Source organism: Candoia aspera, chromosome 7 (assembly GCF_035149785.1).
Source record: "Candoia aspera isolate rCanAsp1 chromosome 7, rCanAsp1.hap2, whole genome shotgun sequence".
NCBI lineage: Eukaryota > Metazoa > Chordata > Lepidosauria > Squamata > Boidae > Candoia > Candoia aspera.
Genome location: NC_086159.1, coordinates 9,646,310 through 9,660,492, shown reverse-complemented (window position 1 = coordinate 9,660,492; position 14,183 = coordinate 9,646,310). Strand labels below are relative to the sequence as shown.

Here is a 14,183-nt window from a genome sequence, read left to right as displayed (position 1 = left end):
TTTAGGTTAAAACCAGACTTAACAATGGGACAGTATTCACAGTGGTTTTATCTCTCACAATAAGGTGGATAAAAGCAAACAAAGTAGAATAAACTAGAGAAGTTGAAGGAGCATTTTTTGGAGCGTGCTGCCTCATCACCATTTTGGCTCCTCCCTGCTCCAAAATAGGTGCTGTATTGATTTGTGTCAACAGTGTGTGGGCTTTGCACCAGTTGCAATTTCTAAGTAGTTTTGAAAGGCAGCCCAGGGAGAGTGCATTGCAATAATCCATTTTGGAGGAATTGAGAGCGTGAATGGTTGTTGCCAGAGTCTCTTACTGCAAAAAGGAATGCAGTTGGTGTAACACCTGAATCTGGGCAAAGGCACTCTGGGCCATGGCTTCCAGTTGTTGAGTTTGATGGAACCATGAATCCAAGAATGCGCCTGAGTTGCAGACATGCTCTTTTGAGAAGAGAAGAGCCTTCAAGGGAACCACCAACACAGAGCCGTCACATGGTTGCTCCACAGACAGCTCTTTCATCCTGCTGCGATTCAACCTTGAATTGTTTTGTCCTATCCAGCCTCCAAACATTGCGTAAGGATCTCCACAGCATCTTCTGTCAGCTTTCAGCTAAGATCTGGATCTCATCAACATATTATTAACATTTTATACTGAATCAATGGATGAGCTGTCTCAGAAGTTTAATGTGAATGTTAAATAACGTTGAGAGGATCAACCCTGCTGTACCACATACAAAATGGGGGCAGACATGACTATATATCTTCCACCGTGATTAACTGGTACAGGCTCTGTGAAACAATGTCCCCACATTCCCAACCCTTGTAGGTTGGCCATAAGGATTGATAATAGTTTCAAAAACAGCTGAAAAATCAGAATCAAGAGAGCTGTACTCTTACCATCCCAGTCCTGACAGAGGACATCCATAATAGCAGCCAATAATGTCAACATCCCATAACTTGATTTGAATTCTTACTGAAAAAGATCCATATTATAATCATCCAGGTTCCTTTGCAGCTAAAGCCCCACCATTTTCTCTAAAATCTTCCCCCAAAAGGGAAAATAGGAAATTTGTCTAATACTGTGGTGTCTCGACCAGTGTTTCTCAACCTTGGGTACTTTAAGAGGTGTGGACTTCGGCTCTCAGAATTCTCCAGCCAGCAAGATGTGTGGACTTTAAGATTTGTGGACTTCAGCTGGCTGGAGAACTCTGGGAGCTGAAGTCCACACCTCTTAAAGTCCACACATCTTAAAGCATGGCTGGCTGGAAGAATTCTCAGAGCTGAAGTCCACACATCTTAAAGTTCTCAAAGTTGAGGAACACTGATCTAGAAGATGAACTTCTGAAGAGAGGGCACAACATTGCCTTCTTGAAAGTGACAGGTGTCATTCATTCTGTTAAGGAGATGTTTATCACCTCCAGCCCTCCCTCCCTCTCACCTTGGATGCCTGAAAGGACCAGGAAATCCAGGGGTCCAGGTCACAGGTAAAAGGATTTGATTTGTCACGAGACCATGTTAGATGATTTCTTGAATGCAAAATAAGATAAACACGTAATTTAAGTGTTTAGATTTAGCCATGGTCTAATGGACCTTAGCAGAATTAGAGAAAATATCTTTATGTTTACAATATCAGTCTTTGAATTATTCATATAGGGTTTTTTTTTCTTTTTCTACTGATTTTTTTCTGCCTGGACTAGTCCCTGCAGTTTCCTTGGCAAGATTTCAGAAGTCTGCCATTGCCTCCTTCCTAGGGCTGAGAGAGAGGGACTGGCCCGAGGTGACTCAGCTGGCTTTGTGCCTAAGGCAGGACTGGAACTCACAGCCTACCCGTTTCTAGCCTGATGCTTTAATAACTGCACCAAGCTGTCTCTAATTATAATTACTCAAAAGTAAACCCTGTTGACTTGCAGTAAGTACATTAAAAAAAAGTTAAATGTATTTACTCTGACCAACCATCTTGGTATAATTTTTTTCATAAGAACTTCAAAGACTCTTTTTTAAAAAAATATATTTACCTCTGTCTTCCTCCAGGTTTATGAATAGTTGCTGCTGTCTGCACTTTTAAAATTAGTCATGTGCAGAAAAAAAAATAGTTTTGTTCCAATTATAATTTTACACTGCTAAAATTTCTTAAATCTTCTGGTGTATAAAATTCATGCTTAGTTTAATTATGGTAATGAGAACTTCATTGCTGGGTAGATAATTTACATAGCTTCTGAGGTTAAAGTCCTTTTGTATGAGATAGAAAGTAGTAGGCAATACCTGTTGTTAACAGTTGATTTCTAATTTACACTGCTGAAATTGCTAGTGGGCCCTATGCTCTTTTTAAGTAAAAAAATGATTAGAAACTGAAAGGTGAATACATTTTGAAATGTTTATAAACAGACTGTGATTACAAAAACTAAAAACAACAGATGTATCCAAAGCCACATAACTAGTTTTTCATGTTCTGAAAATTATTCATAGAACTTAAAAAATAAAAATAATATCAACATTCTCAATAGCATCCTTATAGAGTGACTTTATGCATGGTATTTGAGATCTGCCTCTGATATTAATGGCTCAGTGCAGCATTAGAGTTTTGGAATGCTAAATTGGTTAACTATTTGTCTTTACATCAGCAATTTTGGCAGAAGTAGGTTAAGTTTTAGGATTGCGTAGGGTAGCTTGCTTATTCCAGCTAATACTGGTAATGGCAGACCAGTGATATCTGATACGACAATGTTGAATATACTGTTTCTGGGCTCCTTGACTGTTGGTAGGAGTAATAATTTCATAATAGAGAAATTCATGCTTGGTTCTCATCCAGTTGAGCACTTGCCAAGTCTGGTTTATTAATCATTTCTTAGCTTGGACCACATCACTGACGACTATCAGACAGCAGGCACCTTTTCAGTAGACTACTCTGCAGAATGCAACAAGAGATGTAATTTGAAATGAGAAAAGCTTGATTAATATCAGCAATAATCATACAGTTTTAGATTAAAACAGCCTAGAGAGTTCTCGTTGTTTACTTATTGGCCATTTAGACATCTTAGAAATTGCTAGGCTTTCCCATATAGCTTAATAAAGAGCATGGCTATCAAAATTGTGTAAGTTGTGTAAAACTTTAATCATTTGCACCAAGGGGATTTCCACTCTAGGTCCTATAATAGAAATCAGGACCCGACGTTTATTTTTGCCCATAGTTTAAGAGGCAGGGCTTAGTTTGACATTTGAGCTCAGGATCATGCTATACATAGCCTGGATGGATTGGTTATACTTAAAGCAGGAAATAGGAGCCCTACCAAACAACATATTTAATGAAAAAAATCTACGAGAGTATTATGTGATCCATCTGGAAGTACAGTACTCTCTGAATCACAAAGCTGGCCTTGGATGGGCTTGGCACTTCCTTGATGACATCTAAAGACCTAACACAATACCTTCCTGCATGAAAAACCATCTTGTGAAACCTCAAAGATTAACACAAGTAAGAAATACAGGTTTAAAAAAGTAAATCCACTTTATCAGAATGCATGTAGTAGTAAGCAATCTCATGCCTGGATTGGATGTGCCAAGAATTTAATAACAGTAGGTTAAAAGAAATTAAAAATCAGCAAATATGATTGATATTAGGCATTGATATAAAGACAGAAATTCTTTGACTCTGTTCAAGCTGCAAAAGATAGTTGAAACTTGTGATGAATATGCTTTGGTTTGTCTCTGAAGTTCCTTGGTTCAAGAGAGGCACCTCCAGTATACTAATCAGTGTTGCTTGGAGAGTGAAATGCTTCTTCGCTTGTCTTGAGTATTGCCATTTCCAATATACACGTGTTTCAATTTATTTTCAGTTCAATTGACCGATCGATCGATTGATTTTGCATAGAGACTGACCTGTTTGTATTGTGTGGTCTACAAGGGACACTGCTAAAAATGATGGCCTATGTTACATTGGAAAATGGGGAGCTCTACAACCATTTCTGTTCTGGCTAACTTTAGTTCCTGCAGTGGTTCTACTAAAATAGTCACGGGAACACAGTTGCATTTGGGTTGGGTTCCTGTACCTCACAGATGGAGAATCTACAGCCCCTGAGATGTTGTAGAACCATAACTCTTACTGATTTTTATCTGCTCACTGGCCATTGTTCTGGACATACTGAAAGGCTACAGGTTCCCTATCCTTGTTGTATCTATATTTCATTGTTGTGGAATAGCTACTTTAGGTTGGGCTTGTAAGTAGTCATAATGCCTAATGTCTGAAGAGTTTGGCATTTTGTATTTGGAATATAATACTTCTGATAAAATGTTTAAATTCTTTATTTCTGATTCTCTAGGTACAGTTACAAATGTCGGGCTTTTTGACTATCCGTTGAAAGACAATGGCAGAATGATATCTTACTACAAAAGAGAGGGCAACCATTCTCCAATGCAGCTTATGTTCCATAAGCTTTACTAGATAGATTCCAGTTGTGTGAGAATTCCCCAGTCAGCATTGCCCTTGAAGGGAGCTCTAGGAATTGAAGTGCACATAGCTAGGGGGTGACAGAGGTTGTGTGTATGTATGTATGTGCCTTCAAGTCAGTGTTGACTCCCGGCGACTGCCTGAACAAGCCCCTGCAGTTTTCTTGGCAAGATTTTGGAAGTGTTTAGCCATTGCCTGCTTCCTAGGGCTGAGAGAGAATGACTGGCCAAGGTCACCCAGCTGGCTTTGTGCCTAAGGCAGGACTAGAAACTCCTGGTTTCTAGCCTGATGCCTTAACCATTACACCAAACTGGCTCTCGGTGACAAAGGTTAGGGAAAGTAATTTATAGTTGTTACGGATATTTTTAAGGATTATTAACGATACATATCATTAGAACTTCCCTTGCATTTAGTATAATTATATATTGATTGATTGATTGATTATGTGCCTTCAAGTTAGTGTCAACTCTTAATGACCTAGTAGACAGAGTAGATCTATGTACTCTATATAGATAGATCTCCAAGATGATCTGGCCCCGATCTGGCCCTTCAAGTCTTCCAGCAAGGTACCCATTGCACTGTAATTGAGTCCATACACCTTGCTACTGGTTGTTTTCTTCTTCTCTTTCCTTCCCTAATTCTCAGGAAAATACGATAATTTGAGCCTGGTCATTTGTGTCTTGAGTGAGAATTCTGGGTTGATTTGTTCAATGACCCATTTATTTTCTTCGCTATCTATGGTATTCACAGGAGTCTTCTCCCACACCAAAGTTCAAAAGTGTCAGTAGTCTTTCTATCCTGCTTCTTCAAACTTTCTTATGTTACTTGTTAATCCTTATGAAAGTATAAATGTAAATCCTTTTAGTAATCATCTGTGAAAAATTTCATTTTTACAACATTTGTAGCTTGTTCAAAAAATTAATTACTGTACCAAGTAATTAATCTCTACCAAGAAAACACCAATTGCTTTTTAGCATCTCTGACCTAATGTTGAGAGGTATCAACAACCTGATAAAAAATAGGCATTCAACTGCTTAATGGCATTCAACTCATTAGCTTCTAGTAGCAGAATCATGCTGAATGCTGATTATAATTTCTGGATGTTTGTTGAGTGATCTTTTTTAATTTTTCCAGTATTTACCTAGAAATACAGAGTTCAGATTAGACGTATATTTCCTTCTTCAAGATTGCAAACCTAGAAAAAATAGTTGGGAAACAGATACTTCTGCCAACAATATCAGACTGGGAAGCCAAACTTGGGGAATGTGCAGCAATGGCAAAAATAACAGTATACATCTAGAACAGAAGTTTGACTAAATTTAAACAATACATGGCTTCCCTGTATTACATGTCACACAACAAGGCAAACTTTGATGCTTAGAATATGGTTTTTAAGCAGGAAATATTTGATGTAAAGATAGTAACCAGGAGCAGTTTTAATGTTTATAAATAATTTGATATCATCACCAATTGAGTACAATGGGAGGGAATTTAGAACTTTTTAGAAAAAATTAAAATTTTTACTGATTGTTTTTAGGATTTGTGGGGGAGTTGGTTTTCTTTTGTTTTTTCTTTTCATAAGATCACATGCATTTATTTTAGATAATAATAAGTAGGGGTGACATCAATACAAATATTCCTGTTTAGAGTTGAGTAGGGATTTACAATTATTTCTCAAGATGATACAATGATTTTAGTTTTATATATTCAATTAATGGTTTAATCAATGAAATAATGAATTCTAAATTTTATGACAATTGTAAATTATCTGTTTATTCACTGATACTTTATTTTCCAATCACTGTCTCTTTTCTTATTTTTTTTCTTTTATCAAGTCATTTATTTTATTCTTTAAACAATTTAAAATAAATGATTTTTTTTTTAATTTAGTTGCAGCTCTTCCCCTGTCAAGGTAGTGATGCATATGGCATGTGGTTCCTGTGCAGGGTATGCTCCACCCCAGCCCACCCATTAGTATCCAGGTGGCAATTATTATATAACAGTAATTATATAAGAGCAGCATGCAGTTTACTTTTTCCCAGGTTCCTAGGCAGAGCTTTGCTGCTTTCCTTAGGAGTATCCTGAACATTAATGGATTGGGAAAGGTCATCCTTCTTAATGCTGAAGCAAGCAGAGGAGGGCATCCCATTAACCTGACCTATCTGGATATTTACCTAGCTTTAAAGGGGAAAATTGCAAGATATCTTCACAGACACTTCTCCATCTTCTCCGTCTTCTTGCACAAAAAAATACAAGTTGAGTGCATGGTGGTTTTGAAAAAAAGTGTTTCCTGTACACTGATAAAATGCCATCATTGAGGAGCGGTTGTGCATTGGATCAACAATACATTCACTTATAATTAATTCTTTGAAAGATTTTCAAATTAGATGATGCAATACAAGTAGTCCTCATTTAACAACAATTTGTTTAGTGATGGTTCAGACTTACAACGGTGTTGGAAAAAATGACTTAGAACCAGTTCTCACATTTATGACTGTCGCAGCATCCCCATGGTCACATGATCACTATTTGGGCGCTTGGCAACCAGTTCGCATTTATGACCATCGCAGCATCCTGTGGTCATTTGATTGCCATTTTCAACCATCCTGGCCAGGTTCTGGCAAACAAAATCTGGGAAACTGTGATTTACTTAAGGACCACGTGGTTCACTTAACGACCACCACAAAAAGGTCGTAAAATTGGGCCAGATTCGCTTAATGACTGCTTCACTTAGCAGCCAAAATTCTGGTCCCAATTGTGGTCGTTAAGCAAGGACTACCTGTACTTGACTTCAGCTTTGAACACAATGCCATATTTCGATTGGTCACTGCACTGAGTTTAGATCTTACTTGCTCTTCAGCCTCTGTCCCCTAAAATAAGAATTTAAAAAGTGCTTTCTGTTCTTTCACTGTTCAAATTTGTACTATGCCACAACGAATGTAAGTCAAAATTGTGATGTTTTAACAATATATATCTTATGTTTCGGTATTAATAAGGTTTTCTTTTTTCACACGTTTATTTTTAGGGGTGCTTGGATGAGGATCTGCCTTTTTAATGTAGTGATTAAACACAGTTATTTTAGATCGTCCCAGTAAAAACATTAAACTCAGCCCTACAGGTCAGGGAGATAATGTGCCATACTAAAAACAGTATTGGGAGAAACAGGTGTGTCCTTGAAATAAACTTACAAAAGTTGAGCATGGCTCCAGCTGACTTTTCAGAGCAGAAATGTCTGATTTGCACTGCTCTTGCACAGCTCTAGTAACCTAGACCGTGCCTTCCAGTGCCGTTCCGGGCGGCAAGATTCAAAGTACCAATCGACTCTTGAAAAATTCCTCTATTTGCAGGCCGTTTAAGTAAATCTTCTCAAACATTTTTCGGTAACCCTGGCTAGACTTAGCTGGATGTAGGTTTTTGCTAGAAAAGCTTGTGAGTGAGTGCCATGTATGCTTGCCTTTTGCTTTCACCTAGACGTCAGGGCCATTTCTTTGTGTAACCATTTCAGTGAGCTGCCATAGTTTTCAGTCTGTACCGTCATTGATCCAAGCATGCGCCAAATTACCCACTGTTTCTGGCTCCCGTCTGCTGAATCTGCTTTGCAAGCCCTCCTTTAAGCTTCTGCTGTAGCCTGGAACACAACAGGCAACGATGCCCCTGTGGAGTGTGCTGGATACATGCCATCCTGCTGTTCCCCCTCAGTTCCCAGACTGTATATGTAATTCCTTAGCTTTACTCAAATGTGTAAATGCTCTGACAGCATCGCCCTGTGGATCTGTGTGGCTCATGTGTCAAGAAAGAAAGAAAAGAAAAGCTGCTTGTGAATATCTGTGTCAGAAAACAAAAGAGAACGCTCTGCATTGCATTGCATTGCATTCCAGTATTTTGTATGAACGACGCCTGGCATATTGTGGTGTCTTGGTTTTTATTAAGTCATTATTTCTCTTTTAACGTGCAAAGGTAAGTTTGTGTCTATCATATGTAAATATGCACTGCATTCTGTATATATGATTTCCCCCCCTTCCATTAATTAGCAGAGCGAAGGCAGAGCTAAAATCCGGTAAAGTTTATAACATGGCAGAAGAAAGTGTATTTCCAAGGAAGTATATTTAACTCTCGGAGATATTTTCTTTTCAGATGTTGCCCTCTTTCCATGTTGTTTTCCAACAGAGTGAAGCTAACTCTGTTCCCCCAAACTACCGTGGTCTTCCCACTTCTCAGTTTTAACAATTTAGCTGGATTCTGAATAGAACATTAAGGGTTTGAGAGGCCCTATATGGCAGAATGCCACTTGGTATAAACATGATACCACAGTGTCCTTGGGTTTTCAGGTCTGTGGCCTTTAGCTGTTGAATCTTGTAGTAACTTTTCAGAATTCAGTGTTAGCTAGAAATATTACTGTGAAATATCACATGCAAAGTTACTATTTGAAGGGAATTCATAAGGATTTATCACTCTAAAATCACAGGAGTAGGAGAGGTCTTGTTCAGTAATTTTACAATACTGCTCCTTAGTAACAAAAATTCTCCCATACTTCGATTGGGAATTCTCAAAAAGATTCTTTTGAACACTTGTTCTATCTTTTTACTTATACTCTAATAGCTGGTCGTCCAGTCTACCCTTCTGAACATTTATTCACAGTTTAAAAGTTTAGGCAGTACTTTTAGAAGCTAAACATGTGCCATACGGAGAGAGCATGCAAAAAAAAAATAGATATAGATAGATATAGGTATGCATATATACACACAGAATATGTATATATTTGCTTCACGTGGTTTGCCAAAATCTTGCCAAGATTTTCACCATTTTCCTACTATTTTTGATGTAAACATGTCAACACTCATTCAGTTTGCTGTGGTAAGATATTATTTAAGCCATTTATTTGTTCATTCATTCATTCATTCATTCAAATTTCTATTACCGCCCATCTCCCCCCAAAGAGGGGGACTCTGGGTGGTTTACAATAAAACTTAGTTTCTTGTATCTCCGTATATAAGATGGTAGTGGGACATCTGGCCATCTGTGTCCAAAGAGATGAGTATGCAATAATACAACCACAAGTATAAGTCTTACATTCAAAAATTAAGGAACTAGCCATTCCTGCATTAAGTTCAAAGTACTGCAATGTCTCAGAATTCGTCTGTTTTATACATTCACTGTCATTCAGTAGAGAGACATTGAAATACCGGCTTCTGGATGTTGTAAACTATTGTAAATTTAAGCTGATTGGGTCGTAAACTGATAAACCAGAATTTTCAGTCATGCATGTGTGAATTTGTTGAAATACAGTTGAAGAAACCAAAACATCAAAGTTAAAAAAAATCTGATGCACTGCTGAGTAAAAAGCGTATTCCCGCTGTTTAGGATGTAAGAAATGCCAGAGATCAAATTTAATTTATCCATTACGATGTAGCTATAGTTCTTAACTAATGTTTGTCTTTTTACAGTTGAGTATATACCTATCTAATTCAGAATCTAATACTAAAATCTCCAGTTATGATAATAATGGTCATTAACAAATATTTAAATAATGAAAACAGTCATACTGTAAAAAAAACAGGGAGTCTGTTAGTGTCCTAACAGTCAGAAATCATGCTGAGACGAGGAGTAGGTCTCTAGTGTTTATTGCTGCTACATAAGACAGAATCCTAACAAACTGAAGAAGCGTGGGAAAAACCCAGACATATAAACTCCAAAAGTCAAGGCGGGTCTGATCTGTGTCTCTTTGAACGGCTGCTTAATTCCTCAGTACTACGCATGCGTTTTCCCCCCTGGATAGAGGCCCCCTCCTGCTCGCCATCAGTACTCATGGACTATAAACATGGATCATAACCATATTTATATCAAAGATTTTACCAATTGAAATTTATTTATTTATTTTTCAAATTTTGCCACTGCCCAAAATTACCAGTTACAGCTTGTTGAACCTGTAGAGAAAAATGTGTATGAATCAGAATGGCCACCCCTTTCACCTTGCTTTGAAGCATTAAGCAAATATACCTACGCAATCCAGTAGATCTCTTATCTTCTTCTGGGAGATGTGTCCCCAGTATAAAAGGAACATGTTTTAAAGATCTGAAATGGGTTAAAACTTCATGTTGTTTTCTAAATTCTCTAAAACCTTTCACATTAGGACTAAGTACATTTAAGTGTATTCTGTTGGCCCACAAATATATACCACTCAAATACCAGTCTTTTATAAGATCTAAAGTATTTCTTTGTATGTAAAAAGTATTCCTCTAATAAAAAGATTAATCTTGTTTCTAGAGATGCACATTAATAATTGATCACTGCCTGAATACAAATTAGATAAAGAATATAAGTGCATAGTAATTAAAGAGGAACAGTAAAATATAAAAGAAAAATAATGTGTGATGAAATAAAAGGAAGAAAAACAAAAACGGAAACCATAAGGGAAAAACAACCCTGCTGTCTGTCTGTCTCGCTCTCTCCTTTATTATATAAATAAAGCAAAAAGCAAAAATCTTAGGAATACAGTGGAGAAAGCTGGGCCACTACACTGCTGACACTTCGATTTTATATTTTATTATTATTATTATTTATTTATACATCAAATTTATTCCCCGCCCATCTCACTCATAGTCACTCAGGAGAGTGACTCTGGGCGAGTTACATAAAACAGAAGTAAAACGTTAAAATACAATAAAACAATAAGACAGTAAAAACAGCACAAGAAGAACCGTCTTCTTAATAAATAATGAATTCCAAAGAGATGGCCAGTAAAAAGTTCTTGGTTTAATTTTGATGGTTAGGATGATCAGAAAATAAGATCTTGATTTTTTTAAGCATAGCTCATTGCACACTGTAGGATAAATTGGAAGACTATCTGCATTCATTTTGTTTAAAAGAAATTTGCCACTCCGTTCTGAGAAACTCATTACCAGTGCAGGTCATGGCCCTGTTCCGCAACACACTGCATGTGAGGTTGCGGGGAAAACCAGACATCCCCCATGCCTAGACAGATAATTTGAATAAGCTTTCAGTGTTTGTAGAGGTGTCTGATTACAACCCTATACATCCACCCTGATCTGTCTCAGGCAAAAAATAAACCATTCAGATGCACTAAAAAGGGAAAACAACCCAACATTGAATAATGTCTTAAGTTTTTAGAATGACTCCCATTTTGAACAAGTAGCAGCATAAAGCTACAAAGGTAATAGGAGGATCCTGAACTCTGGATAGGGCAGGATGGGGAAATCTTTAGTTCCCCAAATGATGTTGGACTATTTATACATAGCATTAGGCGGCAAGACTTCCATAAGGGATGATACAAGGTGTAGTCATCTGGAGGTTCACAAGATTGGTATTGAGGAAGTGGGTCAAGTTTGTAAACTTGTTTGCCAACCTGTGATTGGCAGGAAGAGATAGAAAGAAGCAGAGTGTTGGTTTTAGGAATGGACCGACAGTTTTAGTTTTTTGGTTATACAGATTAAGATTATTTCCATACTTCTAAAACTTGCTCTCCCAGCAAATGCTCTAGAGAAGGTCAACAGTGTAATATGCAAGTTGCAGAACTATATTTAATTTTCTACACCGACATGAGTATTTGAAGTACTATACCAATTACATAGACACATTTAGAATGATTTGTCAATCTGGACAAAATAATTCCTTCAAACTATCATTGCTGGCTCTTACAGCATTGTTTTGGGTTCCCTTTATTGTGGGAAGGGTTAAGCATGCAGTTTTCTGGTCTTCTTTGTATTCTGTCTTATTTAGGAGTAGATATCCTTACACATTAAAAAGCATTTCTATTGGAATACTGATAAACAACGTGCTGTATTATCAGGTTCTGACAATGAGAAGATTATGTTTATATTTAAAATATGAATAAGATATTCTTATTTTTCAAAATGACTAAAATAATCACCAATACTTAGGCCTTCAGGGAAAATTGTATCATTATATTATAGTTTAGGTGCTTAGCTGCTAGGGTTTTGTTTTGTTTTTTTTCTGAAGGCAATGAACAAAGGCCCAACTGTTATCCATAGTGGATCCAAATTAAGTTCAGTAGCTACACCATTTCCTTCTTCACACGTACTTTTTACTCAGAATTTGTTGAAGAAGCCGTAACATCCTTGTACACACAATGCTTAGCCGTAAACTGTAATTTATAAACCACAGTAAATGCAAAACCAAAGAAACCACAAGGAAGTCAGCCAGTGTTGACCTTTGGATTGGCACCTGATAGAAGAAAATTGATGCTGTCTCTCCGAGAGCCAGATTTTTACCAATGTATCTCCATTTTTTCATTCCTAGCTAACATCCTTCCCACTATCATTCATTTGCTCCATGCTTTAAATAGACAAGGCCTCAGACAGTTAAAATAAATTTGGGTATACATGTAGTCCTCACTTAACAACCATTTGTTTAGTGATGGTTCAGACTTACAACGGTGCTGAAAAAAACAACTTACAACCATTGAAGCATCCTCATGGTCACGTGATCACGATTCAGGCACTTGGCAACCGGTTTGCATTCATGACCTTTGCATCGTCCCATGGTCACATGATCACCATTTTTGACCCTCCCGGCCAGCTTCTGGCAAGCAAGATCAATGGAGAACTACGTGATTCGCTTAACGATCACACGGCTTGTTTAGCATGGTGGTGATTCACTTAAGAACCGCCACAAAAGTCGTAAAATCAGGTCAGATTCGCTTAATGACCCCTTTGCTTAGAAACCGAAATTCCGGTCCCAATTGTGGTCATTAAGCAAGGACTACCTGTATGATATAATTGTAATTGTGGAGTGAGTGGGACAATGAATATTTTCATTTAAGGAATTTTGTGTTGACTGGTGATCTACAGGTTTTAAGAAGAGAGTTCCCAAAGCCCTGTCTAAAGCGTACTTCACTGTGCAATTTGGGTTTTGCTGTGAAATTATTTCTTCTAGGTTAATAAGTCCTCTATTAAACAGCCGATTTTTCTTAATAATTTAAAAACAGGGTTGGCTTGTACAGGGCTCCGTAATCACTGGAAATTACAAGCAATTTCCTCCAATATCACTGCAAGTAATTCTTGCAAGTTCAATAGAATTCAAGTTCTATTTGCAAATATTGAAATACGCTTCCATGTAGGTTTCCGAAAAGGTTAGAGTACAGGTTTGAAATTCTAACACCAAGCTAATTCAACCAGGTTTACCTTTGATGTGGCAACTTACAAGTGAGTTATGGTTATAGCATCAATACTAGTCTTAAAAAAATATTTTGAATAAATATTTTGAATATTTCTATTAAACGTATTTTCTTTACCAACAAAGAAGATATTTTCAAAGAATAAGCAGTAAAATTATTCAACGTTAACCTAACAACTCAGTATTTTTTTCCTTGTAAATCAGGCTTAAAAGTATAAACAGAATATCCAATAGGACTTGTGGTGGTGGTGGTGGTGATCAAATCAATTAAAAGTGCAAAAACAAGGACCAGTAACTAATTGTTTACGCTCGTGCCAGAATGTTAGTTTGCCCACTTTTTCTATCAAGCGGGCAATATTGTCCAGTGCTTTTTAGATCCCTAAATTTCAATCGGCATTTTATCATGACAGAATGGAAACTGCTATTCAAGAAATCAAAACTCTTTAAGTTGATTTATCTTACTCCCCAACTCCTCAAATGGCTTTTTTAAAAAGAGGGCCAAAGGGAGAGAAATTGTGACCACTGGGCCCTTATTACTGAGATTTGATGACTGGAAATGCGTTTGTAGTTGGAGAGGTGGAGCAGC

At 37.2% G+C, this 14,183-nt stretch overlaps 1 protein-coding gene across 18 annotated transcripts in view; it reads left to right on the top strand.

Moving 5' to 3' along the window:
* Window positions 1-14,183, top strand: part of C2CD5 (C2 calcium dependent domain containing 5) — an 89,845-nt gene that overhangs the window by 43,519 nt on the left and 32,143 nt on the right. The gene's annotated exons all lie outside the window — the stretch shown is intronic.